The 10323-nt window shown below is 39.8% G+C and overlaps 1 pseudogene across 1 annotated transcript; it reads left to right on the top strand.

The window, feature by feature from the left end:
* Nucleotides 1–1408: 1408 nt before the first annotated feature.
* On the top strand, nt 1409–2723 carry LOC147702029 (homeobox protein Hox-A3-like; annotated as a pseudogene). The gene has a single exon (XR_015297208.1). The product of XR_015297208.1 is annotated as a homeobox protein Hox-A3-like (transcript).
* The last annotated feature ends 7600 nt before the right edge of the window (nt 2724–10323 follow it).

Here is a 10323-nt window from a genome sequence, read left to right on the forward strand (position 1 = left end):
AAGATTAGAAATGAATTCTTTGTTATGGTAGCCAAACAAGCTAAGGTGTTGAACAAAATATCCTCTATTATTTTATGTTATATTATGTGTTGTTGCACTAGACTGCTCTCTTATTTTTTTTTTAACACTGCTGCTTGGATATTTGCTCCTCCATTTTATCTGACTTACTCAGTATCTAACTTTCCAAAGCACTGTGAGAAACAACAATCTAGGGGGCATATCATCAACAGCCAGCGATAATTATTGCTGACCGTGCTTTGCGATAATTTTATTATTGCAGGCTATCTCTTGGAATTTATCGCCCTGGTGCACGTTATTAACAACGCGTTTCTCCAGGGCGATAAAAATTCTAGAGATAGCGAGATTATCTCCGTTTTGCAGGGAACATCGCTGGTTTTCCCGCGATGTTCCCTGCAAAATGGCATTAACCTTGCTGATACGACCCACAGGGTCGTATCAGCATAATCCCCCCCAATGTTAGAGATAGGTAAATCTGCATTTTAGCAAACATTAGGGGCATATCATCAAGGCCATGCTTTATTTATCGCTCAGCGCTCTTATCGCGAGGATAATTATCGCCTGCCAACTCAGAAATTTATCGCGGAGATAGCGTGCTATCAGCAACGCTTATCTCCAAAGCGATAAAATTCAGAGCGCAAGCTGCCTATTGTGCGATTATCGCTGAAAATACAGCAATATTCGCACAAGGTTTGGCGAAAGCTTTCTGATAGGGCAAAGCATACTTAGCCATGATATCCACCTTACATAGGATATCATGGCTAAGTCAGTTCTGAAGCAGGCGTAAGGAAAGTAGCAATAACAGAGGTTACTGCTACTTTGCTTGTCGCTCTGCAGGTTAGCGTGCCCATTGATAATCGGAGAAATGTCACTTAGCGACATTTCCCCAGTTATGTCAGGCAGGAACGCCACTTCGCATGTCATTGGAGATGCAAAGATGGGCGTTGGGGATAAGGGTGATAATTCAAGGATTCACCCGATAGAGTGACCTTGCTGATTAGGCGATAAAATTACCGCCGCTTTCCATCCGAAAACGGACACTAAATCGGCAATAATTTTATCTCGGGGGGTTGATGATATGCCTCAGAGATATTTGCAGTGTTGTCCATCCGGGGTACGCCCAGTGACGCCCACTTTGCATCTCATTAGAGATTCAAAGGGAGGCGTTGGGAAAAAGGGTGCGAACATGCGATTACGCATGTTAGCACCTCTTGTAAATAGGGTGATAGTTTTAAAGCCCTTGTAAATATGCCCCTAAATCAGAGGTCTTCAAACTTTTGTAGGTTGAGTCCCCCCAGCTAAATTTCTTGAAATGTCGGGCCCCCCTCCACCTGACAGAAATTTCTGGAATCTGGTACACTCATAATTGACCGCCACCCGCATATCTCGGTACCTGTGCCGGCCCCGGCGGGTGGAGATGGCCAGCCTGCTCAGCCTCACCGAGAGGCAGATCAAGATCTGGTTCCAGAACCGGCGGATGAAAAACAAAAAGGACCAGAAGGGCAAGGGAATGATGACGTCATCGGGGGCCAGTCCCCCAGCAGGAGCCCGCTGCCCCAGTCGATGGGCGGGGGGTACCTGAACTCCATGCACTCCCTGGTGAACAGCGTGCCCTATGAACCCCAGTTGCCCCCGTCCTTCACCAAGTCGCACCAGAACGCCTATAACCTGCACACATCATATCCGCCTCCCCTCAACAACTGCCCGCCTCCCCAGAAGAGGTACTCGGGGACGGCAGCTGTCACGCCGGAGTACGAGGCCCACTCACTGCAGGGCAACAATGGCTATGGAAATCCGCATTTACAGGGTAGCCCCGTCTACGTGGGCAACAGCTATGTGGAAAGCATGGCTAACTCGGGGCCCTCCATTTTTGGTTTAACCCATCTCTCCCACCCTTCCTCGGCCAGCATGGACTATGGTGGCCCTGGGTCCATGGCCTCCAGCCACCACCATGGACAGTGCGACCCTCACCCTCACCCCACATACACAGACCTGTCCTCTCACCAGCCTTCTCAGGGAAGAATGCAAGAGGCCCCCAATCTGACTCACCTGTGAAGGACTGTCCCAAGACTCTCTTTATGTACTTATCGTCCAACAACTCCGTTTTATTCAGTTTTTTAAAAATTCTTTGTCAATGCATTTTAAATCGTTTTTTGTGACATAGCAATATATGTTGCTTAAATTGCTCTTTTATTCGTGCCCCCTATGTTTATTTAACTGTAGCCATGTGACTGTATTTGTCACCAGTTTTCATATTTTACCTTTCAGGATTATTTTTATGATAACAGGGTATGTGTGCAGATTGTTTAAAAAGGATCTCCAACGTAAAGCTGTTCGCACAAACAGGGAAGCAATTTATTAATTTTATTGCACTTCTTTTTAAATTGCAAAAAAAGACACAAATGGGCGTTGGAACAGGGTATCCCAGGACATCGGTTGTGTGACTTCCTGCAAAGTTTGTACTCTGGTGATCACTCGGACGTATTTATTGTTGACCCTCCATTTCTAACATGAAATAATCATACATGTTAAAATATTATTTATCCCCAACCTGTCATATTTATAAGCAAAATGAAACGGTATTCTGGATAGTATGGAGACAGAGTGTTGGGCCTGGTGATAAACTGCATATTGGAAATACTAGGACATTTTTATTTCAAATACAGTCCGCCCCTGTATTAATATTGCAATAAAAAAACAAAAAGAAAACGAAAAAAAAAAAGGAAAAGCCAACATCATTGCCAGCTTCACACCATCCCTTTGCAAACCGTGCAATAGTAATTGATGTACGACTGAAACAGTGCAGCCCAGCACTGAAATCCGACAGCACAGAAGGGTTCCAGAGTGGGTGAATGAAAACCACGTTGCAGGGCGGCCCTGTAGCATCCAGGAGATAAGTGCCAGCCCCCGTCCAACTCCACCTGCCTTGCGCAGCTACGTCTTGAGGCACTTACATTTGGAGGGTGAACTACTACCCGATCCGTTTTGCCACGTAAATATCCTCCATAACCTCCCAATTGTCTCCACCAAGCAGTCCATTCTTCCGTGAGTGAGCACTCGGTAAATTACTTACGCGTCGTTCAGAAAGAGAAAGGGAAACATATCATGGCAATGCAAAAGGAAGCTCCACTAATGAAGGCCACACCACCCAGAATGAAAGCATATTGAAAACCTTACACAGGTGTGTGTGCGGGTGATTTGTTTGCGTTTGGTGTGATTGCCATATGTATTGAGTGGTATGAATACTAACGAGGTCACAAGGTCACCTGCAGACAGACTAAAGTGCTTACCTGCAGTACAGCAATGCGCAGAAGGCACGCATAATGATCAAAACCTCCGTTATGGCCGATTATCAGCCCAACACCTCCCCCCCTCCCCTGCGTGCTGATTGGAGAAAACGGGAGCAGCAGCCAATCAAAAATCCCCATTAGAAATGGGTGAGAACATTGGCGTGGGACATAGGAAAACAAGAAACAAAGGGAAGATTTTCGAGCGGAGTCTGCGCCCCCCTGGGATGGTGGCGAGCCCCCCCTGGGGGGCGCGCCGCACAGATTGAAGAACACTGCCCTAAATTGTTTCTGGTTTATATAAAGAAATTTAATATACTGCTTACAAAATCCAGCACCTTTTAGATGCTACAAAATAAAATACATTAGTACTCTAATTTAGTGTGGGTAATGGAAGTTTGGGTTTCACTTTTGAAGAAGATACTGTTTAACTGTAGATGCTTGCTCACACATGTACTGTAGGATTAATTGTTTCTTAACTAATCTAATTATTCAGGTAAATGAATAATAGTACAGGTTCTAGGGTAAATACCAAACACAGATTTAAACAAACCAACTTATATGAATTCATCATAGCTCACTAAAACAAATAACCATCACCCCAACATTGCTAACAATGCCCTCATGTAACAAGGATGGCCTTCTCCGATTTCTGCAGTTAAGTGCCTGTAGTAAGCTCTTCAGAGGGAATAAATCCAGGAGAACAAAAAGTATATAATATAATTTGGAGATTTAATCATGGAATAAATAACCCACGACCAGTAACATTAGAGTACAGGCTCATAATGACAGAAACATCACATCATACCATTCTAAGAACATGAGATAGAACATTAGAGAAACATTCCTTAAAGCAACCAAGTAATGATAACTACAGTACATACTACACATCCTTCCCCTAACAAAATAAAAGGAAAAAAGAAAACTAATTCAAAAACTAATTCAACACATAGTCACGAAGTCTAACTGGAACAGTTCTAGCTCTACGACCAACACCCATACCATCCCCCTTGCCATCAGCATTTAAAACAGGTTGAAATATAGGGAGTGACATGTTGTTTGAGGAATCACCACCAGCTAACAGAGAAGAAGAATCAGAAGAGATATTCACAGGAGTATTGATGGGGACAGGTGGAGGCATAGAAGTTTCCCCAACACCAAACCAATCAGAATCCAAATTATCAGAGAAACTTGAATCCTGTTTGTTAGAACAAATGATTTTGGCTTGTGCATCAGAAACTTTAATGAGGGCATTCTTGTTCCACCAACCCCTTTCATGTAGAAGAGCTGCTGTACGAGAAACTTTTACCACTTTAACAGGAGCAGAAAATTTGGATTGACCTTTAGTAATTTTTACAGGTTTTTTGATAATAACCCAATCTCCAGCAACAAGAGATTTTTCTGCAACATGCATACGTTTGTCATAGTTACTTTTGTAACATTCTTGTTTCATTTTAACATGGTCACGCACTTTAGATAAATCAAGATTGACCTGAGAATTTTTCATCAACCGAGAAGGATTCAGTTTAGAAACCGGATTACGACCACAAAGTAAAACAAAAGGAGAAACCCCGTGGTATTGTGTGGTGTACAATTATAGTTCCAGATTTTCTTACAAAGAAATTCAGAAATATCTAATCTATTTGCACGAGCAGTTTGAACAGCTTCTTTCAACAAACGGTTTGCTCTTTCAACCAAACCATTTGATGAAGGACTATAGAGGGGTACTAAAGTATGCTTAACATCTGAGTTGTTCAAAAAGATATTCAATTCTTTTGAAACAAAGTGTGAACCATTGTCGGTTTCAATTTCATGAGGTGTACCATCAATGAAAAATAAACATTTCAAAAACAAAATCACAGAAATGGAATCAGGATTCTTCACAAAAGAAAAATAAATCCATTTAGAAAAATAATCAATAGCCACAATTAAATACTTTTTTTCAGAATTAAAAATAGCAAACGGGCCAGAGAAATCCAGAGCAATCCTTTCCCAAGGTGCCTCGGGCCATTCTACAGGTATTAATGGGGAATTGGACAACTTCCAATGTTTGTCAGAGCATAAGCATTGTGGACATTGATTGACAAACAATTTAACTTGATTGTCAATACCAGGCCACCAATAAGTTGACTTAATTTTACTAGCAGTGCCAGTGATGCCTGGATGTCCATCATGTGCTAAGGAGATGATGGATTGTCTAATTCCACAAGGTGGAACAAATTTGTCCTGTCTGAGTAAAATGTCACCAGACATAGACAACTCAGATGCAACTTGTGCATAATGTCTTTCCTCCATGGACATACTCCTATCCATAGGCCAACCTTTAATTAAAAATATTTTAACATTCTGCAAGCAAGAATCTTGCTCCATGCCCTGCAACCAATCTTGTTTAGTGACTTTAAAATCTTGAAGGGCATCATCAATGGAAAAAACACATTCAAGATCAGCACTTACGGACCCATGCATTGGTAAAGGAATGCGTGATAAACAATCTGCACGGATGTTTATACCACCCGGCAGATACTTAATTTCAAAATGTAAATCAAAGGCTTATGGTCTGTATACAATTGAAATCTTGACCCCCAAATATACATTCTGAACTTTTCTACAGACCATGAACACGCCAATGCCTCCCGTTCGATCGTACTATAGTTAACTTCAGCAGAAGTCATAGAACGTGAAGCAAAGGCAATAGTGCATTCTTCGCCTCTAATCATTTGACTAAGAACGGCACCCAAACCCCGGGAACTAGCATCAACAGTGATGATACTCTGTACACCATGAGAAAATGGTTTGATAGCAGGAGCGGAGAGAATCATGTCTTTAATCGAGTCAAAAGCAACTTGAGACTCTGTGGACCAAATATATTTAGCATGCTTTTTCAAAAAATCTCTAAGAGGTTGAACAACCAAGGCATACCCCTTGACAAAACGAGCATAATATTCACTTAATCCGAGAAATGCCCTCAACGAGTCCTTGTCTAATGGACAAGGAGCATTCTTAATAGCCTCTAAAAGTGAAGATTTAGGTTTAATTCCATCTTTAGATAGATTGTGGCCTAAATAATCCACTTCATTAGCTAAAAATCTGCATTTCTTTTTGTTGACAGTAAGCCCATGATTTTGCAAGGTTTTCAATACATTCTCAATTAAAATATAGTGTTGATCTAAAGATTCCGAAGGCACTAAAATGTCATCATGGAATGCTTGAATTCCAGGACAATTATTGAAAATACTATCCATCAACCTTTGAAAAATACTAGCCGCAGAAGCAAGGCCGAACGGAAGTCTTTTATACATATAAACACCAAAAGGTGTAACAAAGGTTGTCAAAGGTTGGGAAACTTTAGATAAAGGAATCTGATGATATGCAGAACGCAAATCTATAGTTGAAAAATATTTGCTACAACCAATATTAGCTAGCATATCATGAATCTTTGGCAAGGGATGCACATCAACAACAATGTTCCGATTAAGAACTCGAAGGTCTGCACACAAACGAATCTCACCAGATGGTTTTCGTGCTACAACTGCAGCAGAAACCCATTCTGATGATTCTACAGGACAAATAATGTCCTGAGCAATCAAAGATTCAATGTATTTCCTCAAATCTTGTTTGACTGATAGAGGAACAGGACGCACTTTTTGAATGACAGGGCAAACTTTTTCCTTCAATTTGATAGTATGCTCAAAGTTTTTAACTAAACCAATTCTCTCATCAAAAACATCTTTGTACCTTTCTAAAACATTGCACAAAATGGGATCATTGCAATTATCAAGAATAGCAAAAATAGGTAACTCACCTAAGGCAACAGGTTCGGGATGGCCTGGCTTTAAAATAATCCCAAGCCTAGCCTGATCCTGCCAACCCAAAATATCTCTTCCATTAAGCGCTACATAGATCTTGGTGTAAATTATTCTCCCTTTAAAGTCAATATTATCTGGGAAATATCCACGCCTGGTTATATCAAACCCACCAAAAGCTTTAGGATTCACATCGGTTGGAAATAATTTTGTATTATCCCAAGAATTGTGAAAAGTATGTTCATCTAAGATGGTAATCGGTGAACCCGAATCATCCATAACTTGTATACTTTGTACACCAATTGAAATTTTACAAATTGGACCTTTCACATTTAAATCACACAAAGCATTAATTTGAATATAAGATAAAGAAGAAACATTCAGAGCGTCACAAATTTCTTCTTCAGAATACACCATATTAACTTTAGTTTTGTCCTTGGGTAAACGGCATAATTCAAAGAAATGACCAATGCTTTTACAATTTGAGCACCTTTTACCTTGTGCTGGACACTTAGGGTTGTTTCCAACATGAAATTTTGAACCGCACCTGTAACAAAATTAGATTTCTGTTCAAAAACTTTTTTTCCACTTGAACGGTTAGAAACAACATTTACAGTACTATTATCATTGGTTGCCTGCAGAATATTACAAACAGCTGACGAAGAGGCATTCTGTTCAGCTAAAATTTTAGATGAAACAACTGAACATTCTATGCTTTTTGCAATAACTATAACCTCATCCAAAGTCGGATTTTTACAAGTCAAAATTCGCTCTTGAATCTTTTTGTTGAAACAATTGAACACCAATTGATCACGCAGAGCAGTTTCAAGATAAGTACCAAAGTCGCATTTTGAGGCAAGGACACGCAAAGTTGCTAAGTAATCTTCTATGGACTCTTCTTGTGATTGTTTCCTCTTAAAGAAAACATGACGTTCAACCATGACAGATGGATCATCTTTAAATTGTTTACCAAGACGAGTTAAAGCTTCAGTATAAACATTCCAAGTGTCATCATCTACTGGAGTTTGAACAACAGCTAAATTATCAAATAATTGTTGTCCTGCATCTCCTAAGTGATTAAAAAGAATAGCCCTTTTTCTTGAAGGAGGGTAATCCAAAGCATCTATTGCCTCCAAGTAATTAGTGAAGACACGCAACCATTTATGCCAGGGTGTAGGAGGCTTGCCAGGAGCAACTAAAAATGATGGAGGTGCAACAATTCCGCTGTTATTATTATTTGCAGAAGTCATGTTGAAGAAGTAAAAAAAATATATCTTACTTGTATGGATATTAATCGGCACAAAAATCCACTGCAACAGATCGTTTTCGTTTCTGTTTAATTATTTTATTAAAATATCGCGTTGTAAGGTGTTCCTTCTAACTCAAATGAAAAACGATGCGTGATTTCTTGGTTGTGGAAAATGGCCGCCAACGTGATTAGCGTAATGACGCTACACGCACAATGACGTTCCGGCGTTATCCAATTAATCAAGACGTCCTATGACGATATACGCTCCTGCGTGTAATCGTCAAAACAAATTACGTACCTAATCTTCAGTGCTTGCAGAGCAGAACACGAGCCGGAGAACGCCGCGAGCCAAGAACACAGCCGGTGTTCAAATGAAGACAAGTAAGAAAAGTCAGTTGACACTCCAATCTTCCAGATTGAAAATTAAATTAATATGAAACTCACAGTTTTGGCTCCAGAAGTGCTGAGAAATAGTAGAAAGTCGATCACTTGATTTCTCGCTTATTCCTAAGTTTTTAAAAGAGAATATTTTCAAAATATCGGTAAAATCTTGCTGTCGGTGGGTCTCAAATTGAAGAACTCTTGATCAAAACGTCGCCAATAAATGTAGTAAGCTCTTCAGAGGGAATAAATCCAGGAGAACAAAAAGTATATAATATAATTTAGAGATTTAATCATGGAATAAATAACCCACGACCAGTAACATTAGAGTACAGGCTCATAATGACAGAAACATCACATCATACCATTCTAAGAACATGAGATAGAACATTAGAGAAACATTCCTTAAAGCAACCAAGTAATGATAACTACAGTACATACTACAGTGCCGCCATCCGATAGACGATATTTCTGCACATATCGCTCATGAAAACTTTATTCTGCTATATATTATGGGGCCAGTGCTGGGTCAAAAATGTTTGGGTATGGTCTGTTCTCAATATTTTCATAGAGTAGTGGCACATTTTTTACCGCGCACTGTTTCAAGAAGATGACCTGAAATTAGGTCCTGCTCCTGACAACGTGTTTTAAAGGGCAATAGTTTTTCCAATAAGTACCTCTAGGGTGCTTTTGTAAACGCTAACAGGTTTCTGGATAACTATTATTTATTTTAGGATTTTTTATTTGAAGGGCATTACTTACGCTGTGGTCATTGTTTCAGAAGGGCACAAGTTTATTGCAAAATATATGTATATAGTGCATTCAGGGCACCAACTGAACACTCCATATATCTGTTGGTCACCAAAGAGTTTTGAGATGCACAGGTTGTTGAATCTACATACTTTCTAAAATAGTGATATATTGGTTGAACACATAAGTCACTTAGATATGCCTTTGAAACAATCATATTTTGTGCATCACAACAATGACCTAGCGGGCCACCAGTTGCTTTTTCTCTACATTCTTTTTTATTGTCCTCATACGCCATTAAATCTTAACAGAGCCTGGTTAAATTTGTCTGCTAAAACCAGCGCGAGCGCTCTCATTTAATGGTTTGCACTTTACACAGAACCTCTCGTACTTTGTCTGTTCTTTACTTCTATCTGTGGGCCTCAGAACTGACTGAAGGGTGAAGTAATTCCATGTAGAGGCATAATCATTGGACAAACATGACCCTGAACACAATAAAAAAATTAAACATAAAACAGTCATCCCTCCATCCATTAGATGCACCGAGTCCAAAAAGCCCTTTTCTTATTGTTTTCTTTTCGTGTAGCTATTTCTAGTTTCATTACATATTTCAGGGAGTTAAACCAATCCAAATAAACCAGAGAGGTACATTTAATCCAACATTTAAAAATGTCTCTACGCACTAGTAGAATGAGATAAAAACATAGCTTATTAATATCCAATGACAACAGATTGTAATTCAGGAAGATGCCGAAAAATATAAAAAAACTGTTCACCTGAATTTCAAACCCAAATAATTCTTCCATACCTTTCATTACCATGTCCCAAAATTGCT

The sequence above is a fragment of the Lissotriton vulgaris genome, chromosome 7, assembly GCF_964263255.1.
Source record: "Lissotriton vulgaris chromosome 7, aLisVul1.2, whole genome shotgun sequence".
NCBI lineage: Eukaryota > Metazoa > Chordata > Amphibia > Caudata > Salamandridae > Lissotriton > Lissotriton vulgaris.